The sequence below is a fragment of the Lithobates pipiens genome, unplaced genomic scaffold, assembly GCF_037356315.1.
Source record: "Lithobates pipiens isolate NorthernLeopardFrog02 unplaced genomic scaffold, aLitPip1_a1.2 Scaffold_19, whole genome shotgun sequence".
Taxonomy (NCBI): Eukaryota; Metazoa; Chordata; class Amphibia; order Anura; family Ranidae; genus Lithobates; species Lithobates pipiens.
This window is the reverse complement of record NW_027507764.1, coordinates 140295785-140323362: the sequence shown is the minus strand read 5'-3', so window position 1 is coordinate 140323362 and position 27578 is coordinate 140295785. Positions and strand designations below refer to the sequence as shown.

At 44.1% G+C, this 27578-nt stretch overlaps 1 protein-coding gene across 1 annotated transcript in view; it reads left to right on the top strand.

Moving 5' to 3' along the window:
- SKAP2 (src kinase associated phosphoprotein 2) overlaps positions 1–27578 on the top strand; it is a 422242-nt gene that overhangs the window by 202395 nt on the left and 192269 nt on the right. The gene's annotated exons all lie outside the window — the stretch shown is intronic.

The window sequence follows — 27578 nt, the reverse complement described above, 5'->3', positions numbered from 1 at the left end:
AGTCACTTAAATCTCATTCTTCCCCATTCTGATGCTTGGTTTGAACTTCAGCAAGTCATCTTCGCCATGTCTAGATGCTTAAACACATTGAGTTGCTGCAATGTGATTGGCTGTTACCAAGCAATTGAACAGGTGTACATAATAATGTGGCCGGTGAGTGTATATGGCAGAATGGTGGGTGGGTTTTAAGGCCCAGCCAATTGCATAAATGCATCTGTGTTGTTCTGGGGTGCATCCCCCAGAAATGTGACCAAACTGTTACTGACACCTCATAGTAAACTACTGATGATCGGTAACTGGTAAGACAGGCTCACAATTTTGTCATCAGTGTGCAGCCAAGTGAATACCAGTCTCCAATCATTATGACCGGCTTTTGCCAGTGGCAAGGAGTTAATTAACCTGTCAATCTGCCAGAAATGCACCCAACACTTAAGTCCTATTGTGGGTTGACAACACAAAGCATTTTTGTGAACAGAGTGGTGTCAGCCCTGTCTAATGTCTTTTGCTAAACTACTCTGCTACTCCCACTCTTAGATCTCCACAACATAATTGTGCATTGTTCTGTATTACCATGATAATAAATAGGCGGGCTAAATAGATTCCCTTAAATTAGACAGGAAGTGTGTAGAGGACACGGGACAGCTCTAAACTGCAGACATGATAAACGTTTATTTTTTTAAATTTTTTTTTAAGTAATTATATAGTGCAGACAATTTTCACAGTGCTTTACATGTATATTATACATTTACATCAGTCTTATTATTATTTTTTTTACTTATCAAACAGATATATTAAAATGCTACAAACTTTATATTTAAGAGACCAAAAGAGGGAGCAAGAGAAGAAGTAATTGGGGAAGAATTGGGATGTTTTTCTAAAGATGGCTATAGATGGATTGAAATTTGGCTGAATCAGCAGGGATCGGCCGAGCTACAATCAGAATGTGGTTGTCCTTACTTGGGAGAAGTCAACTATTTTACCAACTTCTGTTGAAGGGACATGTTGGAAAGCTTTTGTTAAACGGCAGCTGCTGATCAGCGTACTCTGACAGTGGTGAGTCCCGCCTGTCATGGCAGGAGAAAAATCTCTATCCACTTGGCTTGTGTGGATGGATGATTCTATTTTTTCCCCATCCAGCTTTACTGCTATCCAGGGCTCTATAAAGCCTCAGACTTTTGTCTGAAGTCATGTGCCTGGATTTTGTCTTGTATACAAACGGTACACAATTTGGCCAACAAACACAAACGTAGTGACATACTAGATGTAATACGAGCCAAAAAAGAGAAAGTTCAATTGTCAGGCACCACCCTTTGTGCTCCTTCTGCTAATTTCGTATTAGTAGAAGTTTGGTGAGTGCTGATTCGCACTTTTCATTTTGTGCTTTTCAGTTCATTTCTGAATGGCCGTTCGTCAACCAGCCATGTTGCGAAATTGGAGGAGATAACGTGTAATTTATTATTGGCCTTGGAGTTATTGCTTTGACCCAAGTCCAGTCCTGGGACAGGAGGAGGAGGATTTCTTGGACCAAAAATTGGTTGCTTTATTAATCGTTACCAGCTTTGTCATATGCCTTTGCTGCGGGAGCGCCAGGAGAATAGTCCAGATGATTTTTGGAATTATCTCTGGATGACGAACCGCTTCTTTCACCAACTCTTGGTATTGTCGATCTCTTATATTAAGAAGCAGGACACATTCATGAGGCTTTTATTTTATTTTTTGTTTGAATAATGATTTGATTTGGTATATTTTCTATATTTTTGGATGCATAGAATGCATTTTTTGGTTAAGTTCTATTGGCAGATAACATGTCTAAATGCATTTGTTTTCTTTTTTTAATGCACAGTAAAAAAAATTGTGGAGAATAATACTTGGCAATGTCTTTTCCTTCATATGACAGTTACATTTTAAAAAATAGGCAGTATTTTAAAAGTAGGCAGTTACATTTTAAAAAATACAATATAAAATTAACAAGGGACACCAACATAGTTGTATCTTTGATCTTAAAAACCAGGGGATAATTGTGTTGTGGTAACTTGCACCACAAAAACAAAAAAAAACAAAGCCTTTGAAAATATGTTTGCAATAACTCCATCAGTATCACCAGCAAAGCAGCTTCATTATTATCCCATTAAAGAAGAAGAGAACTGTGCGCTGCATTTCGAGATTTCAGAATTAGCCACGTCACAAATGTTAATTCTGCATTACGATCGCAAGTTTACAAGACCGACCACTTGCTTCCAAGCATGCGTGTTTGTACACGACAACAGACATTTGTCTGCGAAAATTTTTTAAAGCCTGCCATCCAACATTTGTCCACAGAAAATCTGACAACAATTGTCCGATGGAGCATACAAATGGGCGGATTTTCTGCCAATAGCCTGTCATCACACATTTCCCGTCGGAAAATCCGATCGTGTGTACGAGGCTTAAGAGTTTTTACACTTATTTTACAAGGCGACAATCGTTTTCTAGGAAAAAAATGGAGAAAATCTTCAAAAAAGACAAAGAGGACAATAAAAAGGTGAAGGACTTCTAACTTTCCCTCACTATTAAAAAAAAATAAAAAATTCAGTTTGAGTTGCTGTTGCAGATTTCCCCTCACTTCCTGCGTGGTTAAAACATTGTCACTAGGACAGTAAGGCTCCATGTACACAGGACGTTCAAAAAAGTATTTCTGGACGTCGGATTGCTGTCAGGAAACTGCTGCTTTAAAAACACTATTTTAACAGCATTTTTTAATTGTGTTTTTCAGCGTCAGTGTTTTTTGGCGTTTTAGAAAAATTACACCAACTTATATTCAGCTCTGCATTGTAAAAAAAAAAAAAAAACACTGAAAGCTGATAAAAGTGTGTTTATGCGCCTTTTTTATCGTTCAGCATTTTTTGTGGTCAGAAGAACTGCTCTTGAATGCGATTTTAGGGCGTTCAGACAGCAACCCATAAACCCCCCTGCTGAAAAAAATGCCCAAACTCACAAAAACATGAGTTTAACAGCTGCAGTGTGCATGAGGCCTAAGTGAAGGGAAATATCTCTAATGTAACCCGGAGCAGCATACAAACCCAACAGAAATTCTGCTCCTTCCCAACTCAATCCAAAACATTAGAAAAAAAGTTTTGGCTAGACATACACTGTAAGTAGAGTTGTGGTTACATTATATTATAACCTGAGGGCAGGTATGGAAATTAGCCATGCACTATAATAAAAGTCACTGTCCTATTAGAGCCAGCACTACTTGAAATATAATCGTATTTGTCATACTCACATGTTCTAAAGCCGCTTTGTAAACAATAACATCAAAGTTGATTTAATGGTGACACTTTTAACAGGCAAGTATACTGGATACATTTGTAAATCCCTTAGGCATTAAGGAAAATACCTTGTGTGACAGGTGATAAATTTACCTGAAATGACTTGTAATATGTGTCACCTACAGTCATCTTTAGCCAGGCTTATGTTGGTCAAAGTTTATTGACACACAATTCTAGGTAATGTGTGAAAAAAACAAAAAAATCAGCAAAATATTAAAATCAGGTACAAAGATCTCTTTTGCTAAGTTTACAATTGCTGTGTATTTATTTGGTTAAATCAGACAGTCCTAAAATAAAACATGGGATTCCATCTCACTTGAGGTGTCCTGGAATTCTTTTTTCATTTCAGAATTTTATTTTTGTAGGCCCATGCATCATGATTGGAGCATTATCATGGAAAGGTACCCATATACAGTATCTCACATTTTCGTAAATGAAAAAATTACACTTTGCTACAATGTAAATTAGTGAGTGTACAGCTTGAATAACAGTGTAAATTTGCTACCCCCTAAGTGAAAATGTTCAAATTGGGCCCAATGTGTCAATATTTTGTGTGGCCACCATTATTTTCCAGCACTGCCTTAACCTTCTTGGGCATGAAGTTCACCAAAGCTTCACAGGTTGCCACTGGAGTCCTCTTCCACTCCTCCATGATGACATCATTGAGTTAGTGGATGTTAGAGACCTTGTGCTCCTCCATCTTCCATTTGAGGATCCCCCACAGATGCTCAATAGGGTTTAGGTCTGGAGACATGCTTGGCCAGTCCATTACCCATACTCTCATCTTCTTTAGCAAGGCAGTGGTCATCTTGGAGGTGTGTTTGGGGTCGTTATCATGTTGGAATACTGTCTTGCGGCCCAGTCTCCAAAGGGAGGGGATCATGCTCTGCTTTAGTATGTCACAGTACATGTTGACATTCATGGTTCCCTCAGTGAACTGTAGCTCCCTAGTGCTGGCAGCACTCATGCAGCCCCAGACCATGACACTCCTGCAACCATGTTTGACTGTAGGCAAGACACTTGTCTTTGTATGCCTCACCTAGTTGCTGCCACACGATTGATACCATCTGAACCAAATAAGTTTATCTTGGTCTCATCAGACCACAGGACATGGTTCCATTAATCCACATCCTTAGTCTGCTTGTCTTCAGCAAACAGTTTGCGGGCTTTCTTGTGCATCATTTTTAGAAGAGGCTTCCTTCTGGGACGACAACCATGCAGACCAATCTGATACAGTGTGTGGCGTATGGTCTGAGCACTGACAGGCTGGCCCCCCCCACCCCTTCAACCTCTGCAGCAATGCTGGCAGCACTCATATGTCTATTTTCCAAAGACAACCTCTGGATACTACACTGAGCATGTGCACTCTACTTCCTTGGTTGACCATGGCAAGCCCTGTTCTGAGTGGAACATGTCCTGTTAAACCGCTGCATGGTCTCGGCCACTGTGCTGCAGCTCAGTTTCAGGGTCTTGGCAATCTTCTTATAGCCTAGGCCAGTGATGGCGAACCTTGGCACCCCAGATGTTTTGTAACTACATTTCCCATGATGCTCTGGCACTCTGCAGTGTACTGGAGTACCATGGGAAATGTAGTACCAAAACATCTGGGGTGCCAATGTCATCTTTATGTAGAGCAACAATTCTTTTTTTCAGATCTCAAAGAGTTCTTTGCAATGAGGTGCCATGTTGAGCTTCCAGTGACCAGTATGAGAGAGTTAGAGCGATAACACCAACTTTAACACACCTGCTCCCCATTTATACCTGAGATCTTGTAATACTAACGAGCCACATGACATCGGGGAGGGAAAATGGCTAATTGGGCCCAATTTGGATATTTTCACTTAGGGGTATACTCACTTTTATTGCAAGCGGTTTAGACATTAATTGCTGTGTGTTGAGTTTTTTTTTGAGGGGACAGCAAATTTACACTGTTATACAAGCTGTACACTCACTACTTTACATTGTAGCAAAGTGTCATTTCTTCAGTGTTGTCACATAAAAAGGTATAATAAATTATTTACAAATATGTGAGGGGTGTACTCACTTTTGTGAAATACTTGAAATACTGTACATGAGATGATCACCTGATCAGGTCATGTGTATAGATCACTTGCTGGAGGAAAACATGTTAAAGGGGTTGTAAACCCTCGTGTTTTTTTCACCTTAATGCATCCTATGCATTAAGGTGAAAAGACACTTGGCAGTCACCGGCCCCCCAGACCCCCATTTTACTTACCTGAGCCCCTTCATCTCTTCAGCGGGGACATGCTGTCCCTCTCTCCACAGGGTCCCAGCTCTTGATTGGATAGATTGATAGGAGCGCAGCCTTTGGCTCCCACTGCTGCCAATCAAATCCAATGATGCGGGCGCCGGGAGGGTGGGGATGAGTGCAGAATTTGTGTCTGTGGATGCAAATGCTGGACGCAAATGCAATGTAACCCCCTCGGGAGAGTGCTTCTCCTAGGGCGCTATCTGATGTGGGGAGGAGCCGTGGGTGAACCCCAGAAGAGGAGCCACTCTGTGCAAAACGAGCTGCACAGTGGAGGCAGGTATGACATGTTTGTTATATATAAAAAAAAAAGATCTTTTACAATTACTTTAATGTGGGGGGAGGAGAGCAGTCAATCTGACAGGTTAAAAAACAAAATCTTGCCTTGCATACACACGGTCACACAAAAGTTCTCTGAACTTTCGACTGGCAAGAACGCGGTGACAGACAACACAACGACAAGCCAAGAAAATGAAGTTCAATGCTTCCGAGCATCTGTTGAATTGTTTCCGAGCATGCGTAGGAATTTTACGCGTCAGAATTGCAACAGACGATCGGAATTTCCGATCGGAACTTTTTCCATCGGAAAAATAGAGAACCTGCTCTCAATCTTTTGCTGGCGGAAATTCCACCAGCAAAAGTACGATGGAGCATACACATGGTCGGAATTTCTGACCAAAAGCTCACATCGGACTTTTGCTGGTGGAATTTCTGATCGTGTGTACGGGGCATTAGAGTTACATAATACAGTACTGCCCTCTCTCCACCCACAGCCTGCTGACTGGACAATGAAAGAGCAGCAGCAGACTGATGAGGTTGTCCCATTGCTGATTCTTCTCCTACCAGCAAACTGTCAAAACATTTTCATGCAGCAAACCTGGATTCCTGTTCTGCTCTCCTTTTCTCAGTCTACTGTATAGGGATTGCAAGAGGGTGATATCAAGAGTATCAAGAAATGCAACTGGGGCAAGTAGTTACCACAGTTGCATTTTTTTTTATTATATTTAATGATTAATTGATAAATTCATATCTGCATTAATTGTGTTCTATATATATGCAAGGAGGCCAACTTGGACAGCGGTGGTAGAAATAAAGTTGGAGGAGCAGCAAGCAAGACCCCTGAAGCAGGGGGAAACCCCTGTGTTACTTCAAGTTTAAAAGCTACTGTTCTAGTTTGTGTGGACCCACAGCTTTCATTATACTAAGCTATATTGTGTTTATTCCACTGAGATGACAGGTGCTCATTTTTAATTGGCTGTGCTTTACCAGCATAAGTAACAAAGTTTTATAAGTAGTTTCAAGTTTGCAGAACCACATATACAACCAACTGTAATCTTTTACCTCTTTTACATGTTAACAAGTCTCTGGGGCTTGAAATGAAGGCTTCTCTACAACACAAAAAATGCACTTGTATATGGGAATATTAGCACATTTGTATCTGTTGGTATGCATAGCATTACATTTAGCACTGGGAAAAGCCAAATTATAGTGGCTGGGAAGCTTGCCTTTTTTTTTAGTCATCATTAAAAAACATTTCTAATGACTTTGTTGTCAAAAGGCCAGGAATTAATATGATACATTTTCTAAAGCTATACATTTATAATGTTTATAATTTTTCAATTGATCATTGTAAATAATTTTAGAGCTTGTTTTCATCATATCTGTTGAACTGCATTGATCTGCATAGATCAATGCAAGGGCACAAGGAAAACAATTATTTTTTACTGTATGTGCTGAATGAAATGTCATTTTGTAACATTTCAATAAAGTTAAAAAAAGGTAAAAGAAGTAAACAGTGTGATGCATTGTACAAACATATTGCCCCTACACAGTGAGTTATAGTGTGTGGGCTAGTGTGTATAATCCCTTACAGCTAGATACGTGATCCACCAGTACTGTCCATTCCAGCTTATTGGGGGAAGTGTTAGGGACATTCGAGGAACACTCTCCTGCACAGAAAAAGATGCAAAAATATAAATTATACATGTAAATTATGCAATTATTCAGGACTGGAAATACATGTCAGTGAAATAAATAATTAGGGAAGGGGACAAAATACAGAGACACATCTCATACACTATAACAAACACAATACAAATTCTCATTGTTGTAGGATTTAAATCATTTTAGATATGGTAGTACAATGCCTTCCCAGACTGTCTATTTGCAACTGATATTACCAAAAAAGGTGGTGTATCTAAAACTGGCCTTACACTAATTGACACTTATCAGTACAGAAACTGGGTTCACCAAATCTTGGTCACAAACAGTACATATGGACTGCTCTACTTTATACACCTGGGTCAGTTTAACCTTTCTATAAGACCTGAAAATGGGTAAAATGTAATTGTGCCCATTTCTTTCTAAAGGTCTATTAGGTGTCACTCAAAGCTGACAAAAAGGAATCCTTATGTCACATTAATAAATAATGTCTATGTCATCATGAAATGGATCATGTACAGTATGTATAGTTACAATGACACACTATAAATGTGCTGAAAGTGAGGACATGGGAATGCCTTCTGTTAGAAGAAGGCAATGTTGCACTCACGGTACTTTAGAGCAGCCTTTTTCAACCAGGGTGCCTTGAGGTTTCTTCAGGGATGCCTTTGCAAAATGCCTAAAAATTGCCCAAAAATTGTATACAAGCCGGTGTATGGATGAAACCTGCTTTTTAGTTACACAAAGCCACAGGTTTTCATTGTGCACTGTTACAACCTTCCAGCTGCCGGCATCCTAATGACCAATGGCATCATTAGTTGATATGGAGGATGTCAGTCAACTGCATAGCATCCTTGTTTGACCCTCCCCTGCCCTCCCATTGGAATACTAGTCAGTACCAGTGTACAAAAGTGTATTTGCTTTGGAAGAATAAATCATCTCTAATGTTGGGTGTCCAACGTATGTGGATGTTGCTACAATATGTAAAACTATTAGAATTATTTTAACACTTTAGAATGGGGTAACTGGAGGTTGTCCAGACTTTTTAAAGGGTGCCTTGAGATTGTCCATCATTTTTAAAGGGTGCCTTGAGATTGTCCATAATTTTTAAAGGATGCCTTGAGATTGTCCATCATTTTTAAAGGGTGCCTTGACTGAATAAAAGTTGAGAAACACTGGTCTAGAGGTGGGCTTTTTAATTTCTTGTTCACTGGACTCACAAGCCGGGGGCACATTAAAAGCATATCTTCCACCGATGAGAGCTAAGACACCTGAAAGACCTGTATGCAAGTGGGTTATACTGTTATATCTGTGCTATACACCAGCAGTTGTGGAAGCAGACATAGCTAAAAGGGACAAGAAATATTTTTCTGGACTCTGCCCACTTACCTATTAACAAATTCATGATTTTGGGGTATTGTCCTAGAAGTAAGGATGTGTAAATACCTTCTGTTATAATAATGCATTGCTTTATCTCACACTACTTTGAAGGCAAGCTTTTGGCTCCTCTTGTGACATCTCACCAAAGGCCTAGACCAGTGAAAATGCTGTACAGTTTTTGCTTGCTTGCCCATGTCTGCATTGTAACTGTAAAAAAGGAGAAATACAAAGAAGACGTATTCTCCACATACCTATACAAATCCAAGTATTCAAGCGGTTGTATACCCGCAAACGAAAAAAAAAAAAAAACACTGTAAGGCAAAGGCATAATGAGCTAGTATGCATACATAAATACAAGACTGTCGGACCAGAGAGGAGGGTGGGGGGTAAAACACCTGCAGATGGACATGCAAAAACTTTTTGTAAGTCATCATTAAATAATGTTGGAGGGAGTATATAGAAGTGCTTGGCAGCTGTAGGCTTATTGTTACTTGGTCATTAACGGATTCATATTATAGAAAAATGTATTAAGTTAGTTATACATAACATGGCCCAGTTTATTCGTTGGTTGGATTGATTATAAGAGTGATTAGCTTTCAGTGAAAAGAAAGTGAGTGGGGGATGGGGTGTGGTGATGTGATGTGATTAGTGAAGTGAAAGTGCATGATGTGGCGTAGACTAATAATGGGACAATAGAAGTGTATGGCCGCGTACACACGGGCGGACTGTCTGACGGACTTGGTCCGCTGAAACGTGTTTCAGCGGACAATCCGCTCGTGTGTGGGCTTCAGCGGACTTTTTCAGCGGACAGTCTGGCGGACTAAGTCTTTCGGAATTTCCGTAATATTGTCCGTCCAAACTTGGTTTCAGCGGACAGTCCGCTCGTGAGTAGGCTAGTTCGACGGACTAAGTATGGCGCATGCTCAGAAAGGATTTACACGGCGAAAGGTTGCATTGCAGTGTATTGGACGTCGTATTTCTAGTCCCGACGTATGTGCTGTACACGTCATCGCGCAAGCTTTCGGCGGACTGTCTGTTCATCGTGTGTGGTCAAGTCCGTTCATTCGAAAGTAGGACGGACTGTCTGTCGGATTGTCTGACGGACTTAGTTGGGCAGACAGTCCGCCCGTGTGTACGCGGCCTAAAAGTGAAAACAAAAAAGCTGCTAAAAACTCAAAAACAAATATTAAAAGTGTAAAAGTGAAACGTGTGGGCAACTAGAGAGTGGGTGTGAGTGTGGAGTGCCTAAATTGATGGGGGGGGGGGGGGGAATGTATGTGTGTGTGTGTGTGTGTGTAGTGAAAAGGGAAGGGGGGGATGATTAAATAAGATGGTGAAAGTGAGATGGATTAGGGTGCCAAACGCAAGTGATATGACACTGAATACTATATACGTAAAGTAAAAGGGTAAGACTAAGGTTATATTGCAAAAGGATAATATTGTATAGGTTAAATAGCAATGTTAGAAAATGAAAATAGATGGGTGTCACACAAGTAAAAAGATTACCCAGTCAAAAACATTCCAAAAGCTGCACTTACCAAGCACTCCATCAGTCCTGTATTAGTGTATGACAGCATTACTGGGGAACACCTCAGAATCTCCTGGGAGCTGTGGGGTTTTAAAGTGTCTGCATGATTTGTCCATTGATTTACAAATAATCATATGTTATATATAGATGTATTGTTGGTTGATTTTAACCCCCGTTAGTAGCCGAAAAAGGGTTAAAACCGCCCGCAAAGCGCCGCTGCAGCAGCGCTTTGCTGACGGTATAGTCACGCTGCCACATTGATTTCAATGGGTAGGAGCGGTTTAGGAGCGGTGAATACACCGCTCTTCCACCACTCCAAAAATGCTGCTAGCAGGACTTTTTTTACTGTCCTGCTAGCGCACCACTCCAGTGTGAAAGCCCTCTGGCTTTCACACTGGAGTGAAAGGGGCTGTTTTTTTCAGGCGCTAAACAGGCGCTATTTTTAGTGCTGTAGCACCTGAAAAACGCCTCAGCGTAAAAGGGGGCGTTACAGTCTGTGTTTCTCACTCCACAGAAACTGCTTGACCAAAAATCACTAAAGATTTACTAACTGCTAAAACCAATGGTCACTACTCCATACTCCTAGTACTTGACCTCACTGAGGCCTATGATGCTGTTGACCACCTGTTCCTTCTCAAAAAAACTTTGTTTGCTTGGCCTCCAATATTCTGTTCTATCCTGGTTCTCTTCCTACCTATCAGAGTGCTCCTTCAGTGTTACCTACAACTTTGTCTCCTCCTCTCCAGTACCCCTTTCTGTGGGGGTCCCCCAAAGCTCTGTTCTTGGACCCCTTCTCTTCTCTATCTACACCTCCTCCCTTGGTCATTTGGTAACTGCCAAATGCTTCCTATACCATCTATATGCCAATGACACCCAAATCTATCTTTTTACTGACATATTAGCATGGATGTCACACCACTTCCTTAAACAAAATCTTTCCCAAACAGAGCTGGTAATATCCCTCCCCGCCCTTGCCCCCCTCCATGACTTTTCCATCAAAATCAATAATGCAACCATCAATCCCTCCCCTCATGCCAGGGGTACTAGGTGTAATCCTAGACTCTGACCTGTCCTTTCAGCCCCAAAATCCAATCGTTGTCAAAAGCTTGTAGACTTCACCTCCATAACATCTATAAAATACACCCCTTTTTAACAAATGAAACCACCAAGCTACTCATTCACTCCCTCGTTATCTCTCGCCTTGACTATTGCTACTCCCTACTCAATGGCCTACCTATCCATTGGCTATCCCCTCTTCAGTCTATCATGAGTGCTGCTGCCAGACTTATCCACCTTACCAACCGCTCAGTGTCTGCAACCCCTCTCCTCTAAATACCTACAGTGGCTCCCGATCGCCCAGCGAATTAAATTCAAAATACTAAGCACAACATACATAAGTCATTCACAACTCTGCCCCGAGCTACATCATCAATCTTGTCTCCAAATATCACCCTAACCGCCTTCTTTGCTCCTCTCAAGTCCTCTTGTCTCCTCCTTCCATGCTCATCTCCAGGATTTCTACAGAGCCTCTTCCATCCTCTGGAACTCTCTACCTCAAACTGTCTGGCTATCTCCTACTCTAGCTTCCCTGAAAACTCATCTCTTCAGGGAAGCCTATCACGCCTCCAACTAATCTTTTACCACTTCCATCAGCGCATTCCATACAGTTACGACCTTTTGTACCACTTGCTCGACCCTATTAGATTGTAAGGTTTTCTGAGCAAGGCCCTCCTAATCCTCTTGTATTATATTGTAACTGTATTGTCTCTCTTCTATATTGTAAAGCACTGTGTAAACTGTTGGCATTATATAAATCCTGTATAATAATAATAATAATAATAATAATACTACATCATTTTCTTCCCTTTCAAGTGTTGATTATACTTTTCCAAGCAGCTCAGCAAAGTGTGTGTGTGTATGTGTGTGTGTGTGTGTGTGGTGGGGGGGGGGGGGGTGGGGTGCAATGTAATTAAATTAATGTAATTCCATTTTAGGTGCAAGAAAGGAGGACCGCATTTACTAATTCAACATAGGATCATGTCTGCAAGTGAAGTAAACCTAGCATATGAGATTGATATTTAAGGAAAGCAATTACAAAAAATTCAATCCTTAGACAGTTAAAGGTTTTGAATGCAATGCATAGGCCTGAGGGTCAATGGCTTTACATATAGTCTCCTTATCAAGCAAAACAACCACTGCTGGGATAGGGTAGCAACCAAAAAAGCAGAAACATCAGTGTTTACCTTAGGGCAGAGACAGGAGACAAAGAGTAGGTTGCCATTTATTGTAGTGTTGCAGGTCAAAGAGTGTATATGGTTGGCAAGGGAGCTGGAGGGGCATGCAGAGTTTTGAATATTATAGCAGCTGAGGATGAATTGAGCTATAGAAGTCCCACCACCCTTAAGACACTTAACTTTAACTTTAACTCTTTAAAACCACTTCCATATATTTAATGTGTTCATTTATTGCTGGATACCACTTTCAACCCCTTATTTACCCCAGTTCTTTCAAAATCAGGGCTATGCCTAATATTTATTCATAGCATTTGTGTCTCTTTGCAGTTCAGTATATAAGTACCAACATTTCCATTTCCTTTTGCTTTGACTAACAAGCTACAGTGTGGCTATCATATGTTAGTTGCTTTTGATATCAGTTTGCAAATACTTGCCTAATGTTTGTGGTCAGCTTCCCAGACACTCCCTTGAGACTGCTCAATTTCCCATACCAATTGGTGTAGTTAAGTGTGCTGTCACTATGTCAAGTCTCAGAAGAAATATTTGCCAACCTTTCTATCAAGCATTCGCTTACTACAACTAAGCAGTCATGCAGCATTTTTTGCTGAGCATTTTAAACTAGTAACACAAATACAGTGAAGTACACATGAACATCATTTTTCAAAGTTCTTCTATTATGTCAGGGGCTGGTAATAAACTCACAGTGATTCCATGGTTGATGATATCAAGACAGGCAGGCAGTGCAATTTTAATTCATGTAACTGCCCAACATTCTTTAACAAGTTGAGTGCCTCCAGGCCAGACTACACCCTATACCACTCAACAGTTCCAACACAGTTCAGTAAACATTGATGGCCAAATGGCATGAATCTAGAATAAAATTACATAATAGCAGTTGTGCCCCAGTGTATGCTGTAGTTGAGGGTCTTACACATGAGCTTATTTTTTTAAGCAAGTCAATGTGTAACGCCTGTGTGCAAAGTGCAGCAACCGTATGAAATATTTAGCTCACTACAGTTGTCTAAAACACACAATCTAGCTGGTTGGTTACTGTTATTTTTATATAGTAAAACATATCATGATTTGATGTATCAAAACAAAGGGTGTTCCAAATCTAAGTACATTTTCATTATAAAACAACCAAGGCCAGGGTAGAAAGAGCAATCCCCCCGCCAGCAGGCTGCAGAAAGCACCAGTGCTCTCTGTCTCTCTGCAGAGGTCTAACATGCTACCTGTTGAGGTAAGGATAGGGATCGCCATTCATCAGGAAGTGGGACCTTTACTGTTTGCATGGCTATAGACCTAAATAAGCAGTGGATGTTTCAGACCTCTGTAGAGGGATCACTGTTTCCACACTGAGAGTAAGAGGCCTGTTCTGAAGCATGCTGATATGAACACTTTTCTAGACAGGCTAAATCTGCTTATTAGAAAAATAATTGTAACATTTGTTTTATTGCACCTGGAGTGTATTTAGCTGAACGTTCATCTGGAACGTCCTTTTTTGTAAAATAAAATGATAAACATGTCATACTTGACTACTCTGTGCTATGGTTTTATACAGAGCAGCCCTGATTCTCTTCTTCTGGGGTCCTCCACCAGTGCTCCTGGCTCCTCCTCTTCGATGAGTGCCCCCATAGGAAGCCACTACCTATGGGGGCACTCTTGCAGGCTTGCTGTCGAGTCTGCATCCATTGACACAGACTGGGTGACCCAACCCTGCCTCCTGTCTCATCACAGCATTTGATTGACAGCAGCGGGAGCCAATGGCTCCTGCTGCTATTAATCTGCCCAGAGAGGAGGGACAGAGACGAAAGAGCCTTGGCTCTCATGCACAGCGCTGGATCTTAAATGGGTTTAGGTAAGTATAAGGGGGCAGGGGGGATTATGTTTTTTACCTTAATGCATAGAATGATTCTTTAGGCTTTAGAACCATTTTAATTTAGACCAACTTTGCGGATTTAGTCCCCTTTCACACGGCTGTTCTGATCACGTCTGCCTGTCAGTTCTCAGACAGACCTGTTCACCCCTATGGACCAGCAGATGTAAACACACTTGTGTCTATTTGTACCTGCCTACCTCTGATCAGATCTAGTCTGCTAAAGAAAAAAATGGAAAGGAAACCATCCTCCTCCATCTTGGTAAATCACATTGAAAGGGTAGTCCGGAGTAAACGGACAGGGAAGTCCATTTACAACCCGCTGCCCAAAAACTGAGCAGACACGGACCTGTTATCTGCCTGCTCTGCTCTGATCAGCAGGGGATCAGCAGACAGATCCCCTTCTGATCAAAACGGAATCCACCCCGTGTAAAAAGGGCCTTAGGGTTTAATTGCAAAAGTAATTACTTTGTAGCTTCTTAGGATAGTTTTATACTTTTCGCTCATGTAGTATCTTAGAATATTTTTTTTATTGTATCGTGTGTAGCCATATTATTGTTTATTATTATTATTATTATACAGGATTTACAATATAGAGCACCAACAGTTTGCACAGCACTTTATATAAAAACAACAACAATATATAAATCGTTTATCAACAGTAAAAGGCAGCATACACATATTTAACCTATGTCCCATCTTAGAGGTACAAGGACTTGGTGATGTGTCAAGGGGCAAGGTCCACAGATAGTAATTCTACAGTTTATGCGTTATGCGTTTACTTTTATTTGTTAGCGTGTGCATGGGAGGTTCCAAAAATAACAGAATGTCAGCACAGTTGGGAATGGCCGTGTGCTTTCTGTCTCTAGGCACAGGGCCTTTTAAGTATTATTAGATTTAGACAAGTTGATATTGTTGCATTGTGCTTCTGTCTTGATCAGTTGATACGAGCCGGCTCTGAGATCAGTCACAACCGTATCCAATTTTCTCTTAGACGCAAGTTCATTGCTGGGTCAGTAAGCTTTTTATTGAGGAGAGAATGAGAGGGCATGCTGCTAGACCACAGGTAATAGGCAGCATTTTGTATCCAGGTGAGTAGGCTTTCAGACCTAAGTAATTAGGGGGCTACGACTCCTCTGGTAATTCAGCCAATAAAGGTGTTTAATGATAGTATGAACAGTTAGATGAGGTGATTAATTAGCCTGGGCATTTTGGTCTAGCTAGTGTGCACGGTGTAGAACATACTGGAAATCAGCTGGTAGGCATGCCGTCTTGTAAAGGGCTTTCTGCTCTGACACTGGTTATATATCACTGCAGCTGTGCCCTTTGATTACTGGGAGGGCTTGCGGAGTGATTAATAGCCAGGATCAATGTTTCTGCCCAGCACATGACATTTGGTCACAGAGCAACCATATACTTATTCCCCTTTGGCACAGCGCTTAGGAGAAATGAAGGATGATACCTGCCAATTTATAGCTGAGGATCTTCCAGTTTATAAAATGAGTCAACTTTGACTGTACAAAATTATTCCCAATTGAAATAATTAGTGTACCATTAAACACAATTAGAGCTAAAACTACGGGCGCATGCTTGCTGAACCCCGGCCAGCTGACAGATGGTTAAATTGTCCGCTTTGGCCACATTTAATAAAAGCCATATAAGTTTATTTACAAATATAAATAATATTCTAGCAGAACATGTAAACATATACAATAATAGCGCAGTAAAGCCGTGAATTACGGAGAGGCAAGGAAGGGTCAGAGCAAAATGCGTCAGTTAGCATTTGCTACAGTGTAACAGATAAGTAATATCCTGTTGCAATTAAATTCAAATCACTGGAGACTTTATAAGTTGACTCCATATTTTTTTAAAGGAACTGCATGCATTAGTCTCAGGTTAATTGCAGTTTAATTTATTCATCTTTTTCCTCTTGCAACTTTTTTTTTTTTTAAATATTATAATTGACAAATATTAGATGACACATGATTTTTTTTTTTGTAGCGTTCTAAAGAGAAAAATATTCTGAGTAGATAAACAAATCAATTAGCATTTAGAGTGAAAGTAAATTAATTATATGACATAGCACTAAGCAAGCAATCTGTTCTGGCTTTCAGGACAAACATGGCTGCTGGCAATGTCATTTTGGCAAGTTAATGAATAGAAGAGCAGCGATTTTTGTGAATTATTGCAATGCCCATAAAGTTTGAGAGTTTTAGCCAGGATTTTGCCAGCAACTAGTAACATATCAAAGATTGCTTAAAAAAATATATAAAGCCAAAACTTTTTTGTTTTGTATAGAATGGTGAGGGGTTGGGAACCCTGTCAAGTTTGTATTGCTGCCCGTGTCCCCACTGGAGAGATTCACCCACTCAATGTGACCTATTAACCATTGTCATCAGAGCTGATAGTAAAAAACAAAAGCATTTTTTTGAGTTGTCACCAGAATAGGAGAAAAATCATCCAGTTGGGACTTGTTTCTGTGATTACAGTCCAAGGCTCGGTTCACACCTGTGTGTGGTGCGAGATCGCATGTGATTCGCACCGCACTGCAGTGCAAATCACATGCGATGTCCACGTGATACTATTTCAGCCATACAAATAGTATGGCTGAATTCGCATCGCATTCGGACCAAACTCGCACAGGACCCTTTTTTTGGTCCACACCAGAATCAGATTGCATGGGTGTTCACACTCATGCAATCCGATTCCTGTCCCAACTGTCAGTTTCCAGTGCGATATGCAAACTGAAATGGGGGTGTCATTAACATTGTATTGACACTCCCAGCAGTTCGCATGTGGCAGTGTGAACTGCCTTGCGAGTCGCAGTGGATTTGCAGGGTTCCCGCTAGTGATGGCCGAACGGTTCGCCCGGCGGTCGTTTCGCGGCGAATTTCCGACATTCGCGGTCCGCACGTTCGAACGCCTTTTTCCGTCGTTCGCCGCGGCGGACTTACGTGTTTAATGTATACAAGAACTTTAACCTTTGGTGACACGTTTATCATGTGATACAGGACAGCCAATTGAGACATGACAGCACATGGACACTTGTACATTCCCCCTAACCTATAAATACACCCGATCCGGTGGCCATTTTACATTCTTTCTTCTGTTAAGATAGGGACAGGTTCCTGTGTGGAGTAGGGAGAGATAAACCACTAGCTATTTGGTACACAAAAGTTCTTTTCAGGACTGGTATAGGTGTTAGGTGTTGATAGGTTTGCTGTGCTGCTGATTCTTGCAGCAGCCTGAGTGTCTTTTGTTAGTTTAGAGAAAGGGAAAGGACGGTGTATGCTACAGGGACAGCCAGATTAGTCTTTCATCATCATCATCATCATCATCATCATTAGCTGTTACTATCAAGGTCCACAAAAGAGCTGTTCCAGTAACCACTAATCGTTCTCTTTTTTTGCCAATTTGTATAGGGACAGGAAGGAAGCAGTGTTGTCAGGCAGTGAGGGTAATTTTAAAGACTTGCTGTTATTATTAGTTCCACAAAGGTTCTTTTCAGGACTGGTATCAGTGGTACAGTAATAGGCTTGTACATGTATAATATTCTTTCTTCCAAATATAGAAAGGATATTATACTTGACTGCTGCCCTTCTGCTGCAGTCTGCTAAACATTCACAACTCACTTGTTCCACAAAAGTTCTTATAAGGACTGGTAACTTGGTATAGGGTGCTACGGTACATAGGCTTGAGTGCGGTACAGTCTGCTGTTCTGTAAGGACCGCTATCGGTCCACAATAGATAGGGTTGACGTGCACCACTGCTGACCGCTGCCCTATACTGCAGCAGTCCTTCAGCGGTATAGGGACTGACGTACAGTCTGCTAATCACTAACACACAACCTGCTTGTTCCACAAAAGTTCTTATAAGGACTGGTAACTTGGTATAGGGTGCTACGGTACATAGGCTTGAGTGCGGTACAGTCTGCTGTTCTGTAAGGACCGCTATCGGTCCACAATAGATAGGGTTGACGTGCACCACTGCTGACCGCTGCCCTATACTGCAGCAGTCCTTCAGCGGTATAGGGACTGACGTACAGTCTGCTAAAAACTAATACACAACCTGCTTGGTCCACAAAAGTTCTTATAAGGACTGGTAACTTGGTATAGGGTGCTACGGTACATAGGCTTGAGTGCGGTACAGTCTGCTGTTCTGTAAGGACCGCTATCGGTCCACAATAGATAGGGTTGACGTGCACCACTGCTGACCGCTCACCTATACTGCAGCAGTCCTTCAGCGGTATAGGGACTGACGTACAGTCTGCTAAACACTAATACACAACCTGCTTGTTCCACAAAAGTTCTTATAAGGACTGGTAACTTGGTATAGGGTGCTACGGTACATAGGCTTGAGTGCGGTACAGTCTGCTGTTCTGTAAGGACCGCTATCGGTCCACAATAGATAGGGTTGACGTGCACCACTGCTGACCGCTCACCTATACTGCAGCAGTCCTTCAGCGGTATAGGGACTGACGTACAGTCTGCTAAAAACTAATACACAACCTGCTTGGTCCACAAAAGTTCTTATAAGGACTGGTAACTTGGTATAGGGTGCTACGGTACATAGGCTTGAGTGCGGTACAGTCTGCTGTTCTGTAAGGACCGCTATCGGTCCACAATAGATAGGGTTGACGTGCACCACTGCTGACCGCTCACCTATACTGCAGCAGTCCTTCAGCGGTATAGGGACTGACGTACAGTCTGCTAAACACTAATACACAACCTGCTTGTTCCACAAAAGTTCTTATAAGGACTGGTAACTTGGTATAGGGTGCTACGGTACATAGGCTTGAGTGCGGTACAGTCTGCTGTTCTGTAAGGACCGCTATCGGTCCACAATAGATAGGGTTGACGTGCACCACTGCTGACCGCTCACCTATACTGCAGCAGTCCTTCAGCGGTATAGGGACTGACGTACAGTCTGCTAATCACTAACACACAACCTGCTTGTTCCACAAAAGTTCTTATAAGGACTGGTAACTTGGTATAGGGTGCTACGGTACATAGGCTTGAGTGCGGTACAGTCTGCTGTTCTGTAAGGACCGCTATCGGTCCACAATAGATAGGGTTGACGTGCACCACTGCTGACCGCTCACCTATACTGCAGCAGTCCTTCAGCGGTATAGGGACTGACGTACAGTCTGCTAAACACTAATACACAACCTGCTTGTTCCACAAAAGTTCTTATAAGGACTGGTAACTTGGTATAGGGTGCTACGGTACATAGGCTTGAGTGCGGTACAGTCTGCTGTTCTGTAAGGACCGCTATCGGTCCACAATAGATAGGGTTGACGTGCACCACTGCTGACCGCTCACCTATACTGCAGCAGTCCTTCAGCGGTATAGGGACTGACGTACAGTCTGCTAATCACTAACACACAACCTGCTTGTTCCACAAAAGTTCTTATAAGGACTGGTAACTTGGTATAGGGTGCTACGGTACATAGGCTTGAGTGCGGTACAGTCTGCTGTTCTGTAAGGACCGCTATCGGTCCACAATAGATAGGGTTGACGTGCACCACTGCTGACCGCTCACCTATACTGCAGCAGTCCTTCAGCGGTATAGGGACTGACGTACAGTCTGCTAAACACTAATACACAACCTGCTTGTTCCACAAAAGTTCTTATAAGGACTGGTAACTTGGTATAGGGTGCTACGGTACATAGGCTTGAGTGCGGTACAGTCTGCTGTTCTGTAAGGACCGCTATCGGTCCACAATAGATAGGGTTGACGTGCACCACTGCTGACCGCTGCCCTATACTGCAGCAGTCCTTCAGCGGTATAGGGACTGACGTACAGTCTGCTAAACACTAATACACAACCTGCTTGGTCCACAAAAGTTCTTATAAGGACTGGTAACTTGGTATAGGGTGCTACGGTACATAGGCTTGAGTGCGGTACAGTCTGCTGTTCTGTAAGGACCGCTATCGGTCCACAATAGATAGGGTTGACGTGCACCACTGCTGACCGCTCACCTATACTGCAGCAGTCCTTCAGCGGTATAGGGACTGACGTACAGTCTGCTAATCACTAACACACAACCTGCTTGTTCCACAAAAGTTCTTATAAGGACTGGTAACTTGGTATAGGGTGCTACGGTACATAGGCTTGAGTGCGGTACAGTCTGCTGTTCTGTAAGGACCGCTATCGGTCCACAATAGATAGGGTTGACGTGCACCACTGCTGACCGCTGCCCTATACTGCAGCAGTCCTTCAGCGGTATAGGGACTGACGTACAGTCTGCTAAACACTAATACACAACCTGCTTGGTCCACAAAAGTTCTTATAAGGACTGGTAACTTGGTATAGGGTGCTACGGTACATAGGCTTGAGTGCGGTACAGTCTGCTGTTCTGTAAGGACCGCTATCGGTCCACAATAGATAGGGTTGACGTGCACCACTGCTGACCGCTGCCCTATACTGCAGCAGTCCTTCAGCGGTATAGGGACTGACGTACAGTCTGCTAAACACTAATACACAACCTGCTTGGTCCACAAAAGTTCTTATAAGGACTGGTAACTTGGTATAGGGTGCTACGGTACATAGGCTTGAGTGCGGTACAGTCTGCTGTTCTGTAAGGACCGCTATCGGTCCACAATAGATAGGGTTGACGTGCACCACTGCTGACCGCTGCCCTATACTGCAGCAGTCCTTCAGCGGTATAGGGACTGACGTACAGTCTGCTAAACACTAATACACAACCTGCTTGGTCCACAAAAGTTCTTATAAGGACTGGTAACTTGGTATAGGGTGCTACGGTACATAGGCTTGAGTGCGGTACAGTCTGCTGTTCTGTAAGGACCGCTATAGGTCCACAATAGATAGGGTTGACGTGCACCACTGCTGACCGCTCACCTATACTGCAGCAGTCCTTCAGCGGTATAGGGACTAAGAGTTTTGTCACAGGGTCATTTAAAAAATGACATGCAGAGGAAGAGGCAGGCCCTTCCGCAGGGGTGGTAGGGGTAGGGCAGGAGCAACAGGCTTGAGCCAAAGTGGGAAGTTGCAGAAGGTGCGTTCAATTACTTTAAAGGATGCACCAGACTTGGTTGAGTGGCTCGCTCAGCCTTACTCTTCTGCACCCTCCTCATCCTCTCGATCTGCACCCTCTTCTTCACTCTCTGCTATGTGCACCCCCAAAGACACTACCACCAACAACACGACCACCACCACCACCACCACATACCTTCCGCTTGAGTCACTGGAATTATTTTCCGATCCATATCAAGAGGACATTTCTGATGCGCAGCCACTCTTGGTATTGGATCAGGAAGAGGAGGTAGCAACAAGCGCTACTCAGCAGTCTGACGCCAGTACCCAGATCAGCCCAAGGAGGAGGTTGGTCCCCGGTGTTGCTGCCTACTCCGAGATCTCTACTTATAGCGGTGGGGAAGGTGACGTTGATGATGACGTGTCTAGTGATGTCACGTGGGTGCCCACAAGAGAGGAAGAGGAGGGGAGTTCAGAGGGAGATATGGACCAGCAGATAGGGAGGAGAAGCAGCAATGACTTACATTGCACAGCAGGGACAAAGCAGACTGCAAATGTATCAGGAGCGAGTCATCGACCATGTACGGTCACATCTGGCGCTCCCAGGACACCGGCACATGGCTCCGCAGTGTGGGCTTTTTTTAACGTGTCCGCTGCTGACAATAGCGTTGCCATCTGCAATCTTTGCAGTCAACGCGTTAGTCGCGGTAAGCCCAATACTCACCTAGGGACGACCGCCTTAAGAAGGCACATGAGCAGCCATCACCGAGCCCAGTGGGAGCAACGGAACACACAAAGCCACACTGCAGGCTCTCACCGTCCAGCCTCGTCTTCTACTTCTCCTTCTCCTCTCTCCTCACAATTGTCCTCCACTCCACCTTCCATCACGCCAAGCTCACATTTTTCTGCAAAAAGGCAGGCTTCCGTGGGCCTAATGTTTGAGCGTAAAAAAATGATGATGCCGGATAACCCTCTTGCCCAACGGTTGGCGGCTGGCTTGTCAGAACTCATAGCCCGCCAACTACTGCCATATAAACTGGTGGACTCGGAGGCCTTTCGCAAATTTGTGGCCATTGGAACACCACAATGGAAGGTCCCAGGAAGGAAGTATTTCTCAGAGAAGGGCATCCCAGAGCTATATGGCCATGTTCAGCGGCAAGTGAATGTATCTCTGGCACACAGTGTCGGTGCCAAGATACATCTGACCACAGACACGTGGTCTAGCAAACACGGGCAGGGAAGGTATATCAGTTTTACTGCCCACTGGGTGAACCTTCTGACGGCCGTCAAGCATGTAACCCGTGGCACCCGTGTAGATTTGGTTTTACCGCCACGGATTGCATGCAGGCCTGACTCTTCTTCTCCTCCTCCTACTCCATCCTCCTCCCTCTCCTCCTCAGCTGCCTCCTCCTTTTCCGCTGCTAGCGTCTCTTCCACTGCACCGCCCAAGCTCCCCAGAACCTATTCCACATGCCAGGTGAGACGTTGCCATGCCGTGCTGCGTCTGTTGTGCCTGGAAGCAAAGAGCCACACTGGCCCGGCACTCCTTTCAGCTTTGCGTTCACAGGCAGATGAGTGGCTAACACCGCTCAATTTGACAGTTGGTAAAGTGGTGTGTGACAACGGTGCCAATCTGCTTAGCGCATTGAAACAGGGCAAAATCACGCACGTGCCGTGCATGGCACACGTCTTAAACTTGGTCGTGCAGCGATTCCTTGTCAAATACCCTGGGGTCCAGGACATCTTGCGGCAGGCAAGGAAAATCTCGGCCCATTTCAGAAGATCTTACACGGCCATGGCTCGCCTTGCTGACATTCAGCGGCGACACCATCTGCCGGTCAGACGTCTTATTTGCGATTGCCCGACGCGATGGAACTCAACCTTCTATATGCTTGATAGGCTGCTCCAGCAGAAACGTGCAGTTAACGTCTACCTGTATGAACTCTGCGAAAGAAACGGTTCTGGGGAGCTGGGTTTTTTTTCACCGCGCCAGTGGCTGCTCATGCGCGACACATGCAGACTTCTGCGGCCATTTGAGGAGATCACCAAACTGGTCAGTCGCAGCCATGGCGCCATCAGTGACATGGTACCTTATGCCTTCTTTCTGGAGCGTGCATTGCGTCGTGTCATTGATCAGGCTGTGGAGGAGCAGGAGCGGGAAGATGAGGAAGTCGCAATGCTGGATGAATTCCCAGGGGGGGCTACTCTATCTGAGACAAGTCAACAACAGGAGTCTGATGAGGAGTCAGAGGAGGATGGTGCCGGGGCGGATGAGCAGGAGCAAGAAGAGCATGCTTTAAACCTTTCTGGGATCCCTGTTGTGCGAGGATGGGGAGAGGAGAATGAAGAGGACGACATTATCCTGGATGATGAGCAGGAGCCAGGCCACCACACCGCTTCCACTTTAGTGCAAATGGGGGCCTTCATGCTCCAGTGTTTTAATAGGGACCCCCGTATAAAAAGCATGAGGGTCAAGGACCAGTACTGGGTGGCAACGTACTTAGACCCCCGGTACAAACACAAAATGGCGGAAATGTTACCGCCGTCGCAGAGGGCTGTCAGAATGCAGCACTTCCAGGCCTTGCTTCGAGAAATGCTGCATTCTGCTTTTGCGTGCGCTGGCAGAGGAGCAATTCCCACTCCCAGAGAAGGATTTGCGGGTACCAATCCAACAGCGCCTGCAAGAAGAGGCCGGTTTGAAGATGTGTTGGTGACTTCGGATATGAGGTCATTCTTTCAGCCGACCCATCGACAGGTGTCATCCGGATCCAGCATCAGGGAACGCCTAGACCGTCAGGTGTCCGACTACATTGGGTTAACGGCCGATGTGGACGCTCTGAGGAGTGATGAACCCCTAGACTACTGGGTGGGCAGGCTTGACCTCTGGCCAGAGCTTGCCCAATTTGCAATCGAACTGTTGGCTTGCCCCTCATCCAGTGTCCTGTCCGAAAGGACGTTCAGCGCAGCAGGGGGGATTGTGACCGATAAGCGTACTCGCCTAGCTCACCACAGTGTTAACTACCTCACATTTCTAAAAATGAATGAGGCATGGATCTCGGAGGAATTCAACACATGTGACCAGTAGACCATGTATATGTCTATAAACTATTTTTTTAATCAAGCACACAGACCTTCTTAATTCATTTGGCTCACTTCCTTGACCCAAAAAAGCACACCGTACTATATGCCCCTACCCTCCTCTTTGAAGAGGTTGAGCGGTGTCATATTTCTACTGGGGCTGCTTATGATATCCCTGTGCTGTGCTGACTTCCTCCTGGGGGTTCTTATTATGAAGGGATCACACTATCCCTGTGCTGTGCTGACTTCCTCCTGGGGGTTCTTATTATGAGGGGATCACACCATCCCTGTGCTGTGCTGACTTCCTCCTGGGGCTGCTTACGGTGCTGCTGTCAGTGCTGTATGTCACGGTGCTGCTGTCAGCGCTGTATGTCACGGTGCTGCTGTCAGCGCTGTATGTCACGGTGCTGCTGTCAGCGCTGTATGTCACGGTGCTGCTGTCAGCGCTGTATGTCACGGTGCTGCTGTCAGCGCTGTATGTCACGGTGCTGCTGTCAGCGCTGTATGTCACGGTGCTGCTGTCAGCGCTGTATGTCACGGTGCTGCTGTCAGCGCTGTATGTCACGGTGCTGCTGTCAGCGCTGTATGTCACGGTGCTGCTGTCAGCGCTGTATGTCACGGTGCTGCTGTCAGCGCTGTATGTCACGGTGCTGCTGTCAGCGCTGTATGTCACGGTGCTGCTGTCAGTGCTCTGTATTACGGTGCTGCTGTCAGATGCCTCTATCACGGTGCATGTGTCATTCCGGTATGTCACGCTGCTGGTGATCATCTCCTGCACCCTCTTCTTTGCCTACCCTGGTCCCTGACCTTCCCTCTCCTCCATTGCCTTCATTAGCTCCATAGTCCTGAATTGTTAGAACAATTTCCCAAATAAAATAAAAATGCTTGTAGTTATCGATCCCAAATTCACCTCATACATGTATTATGTCATTGTCCAGATGGTGGGACTACGTTTTACCCCCTAATAATTACCACGTGGCCGCAAATTCGACATGAAGGTTTGCAAAGTTCGCCTCCCATTGAAGTCAATGGGGCCCGCGGCGAACGGTCGGTTTCGCGAACGTTTGGGTCCGTTCGCATTTCGCGTTCGCGAAACGTCCCGTCGGAAGTTCGTCCATCACTAGTTCCCGCATCACACAAGTGTGAACCAGGACTGAGAGAGGATTTTCTCTTCTATTTTTTAGGACTGGAACTGAAATTAATTATCTCCCAGTGGAGACTCTGAAGGTCAAAAAAGAAACCTGGCAGGGATTTTACTCATTATCTTCTCTATTTAAAACTTAAAAAAAAGTTTTGGCTATAGATGCACTTTAAGGCCCCTTGCAGACGGGGTGGATTCTGCCAAGCGGATCTGCCTGCTCCGTGAAGGATCTGTCCGCTGATTCTTGCTGAGTAGGTGGATGACAGGTCTGTGTCCACTCCACTATGCAGAGTGGACACGGACACAGCCGCTGTTCTCTATGGGGTGGAAACAGACTGCCTGTTCATTTACATCCAACTTTCATCCAATCCGCCAGACGTTTTTAGCAAACAGGTTCGGATCTGATGGTGGCAGGCTTCAGCGGCACATGTCCGCTGACATCTTTTGCTCCATAGAAAGCAATGGATGGTCCGATCTGGTCCACCTAAAAAACTGACAGGTAGTCCCGATCGGTCTATCAGTGTGAAAGAGGCCTAACAATTGCACTATTGTTATTTTGGCCCACATTAATAAAAACGCATTGCAGATTTAAAAATATCACATTTACAGAAACATTTAACAAAAAAAATCGAAGCACATGCCATCATAGCATCAAGGAGTGTAGAAGTAGCAATTACTGGGGGTTCACCTCTAACCCTGATGCAGTACATTTGTTGCTTTCTTTTTACCAAAAAAATGCATCATCATGGAATGTACTTTCGAATAAGTAAAGTATCGCTCATCCTCTTCCTCCCCCAGCTTATAACTAATTTGCAGCTTTTTTGAAGGGGAGGACAGGTACCTTTTCTTAAGTACCCACTTCCACTTCCTCAATCCCCATCTAGATGAGAATGATGTCCACTTGGACAGCCCCCCTTCCCCATACCCAGGTGAGTGCAAGACCATTCCAACTGTACAGCTGTGCACATGCACGCAGTGGAAAACTGTCTGGGAGGTGTCAGGAATTCAGTGCTTCCAAATCCAAGATGGTGGTGCCAGGAATTCTTAACAGGGAAAATAATTGGCTTCCGGAAGACAGCACTAGACTACTTGGGCTGGCAAATATCTGTTTCTTAAAAGTCAGCAGCTAAAGTATTTGTAGTTGCTAACTACAACCCCAGGTGAAGTTTCCCTTTTAGTCAGAATGTCATGCTTGCAAGATTTTTATGTTATTTAGGGCATTTATATGTATCACAGATCCTAGTAGGCTGTGGTGACCTGCTCACAGTTTGCATTAAGGCTCAGAAAATTTGATCTGAGGTTCTCAGTACCAAATGTAAACAAAGCACAAAACAATACCATATATTTTTTTATATATACCGTATATACTCGAGTATAAGCCGAGATTTTCAGCCTCTTTTTTGAGGCTGAAAGTGCCCCCCTCGGCTTATACTCGAGTCATCGCTGTCTGCCCGCTCGATCAGCGTGTCGAGCAGACAGACAGCGGCCATTCTATTCAAAAGCCGCGCCTCCGGCTCCGCCTTCGCCTGTGATAGGCGGAACACTGAATTTCCCAGCAGCCTGTGTTCCGCCTATCACGGACGTCGTATCATCCTCGTACTACGGACGAGGATGATACGACGTCTGTGATAGGCGGAACACAGGCTGCTGGGAAATTCAGTGTTCCGCCTATCACAGGCGAAGGCGGCGGCGCAGCTTTTGAACTTTACAATGGCCGCCGACGAAGAGGGCACGGGACGGCACGGCACGGGACGGGACGGGACGGGGGCAAGGCAAGGCACGACACGGGACGGATGCAAGGAGGCAAGGCACGGCACGGGACGGAGG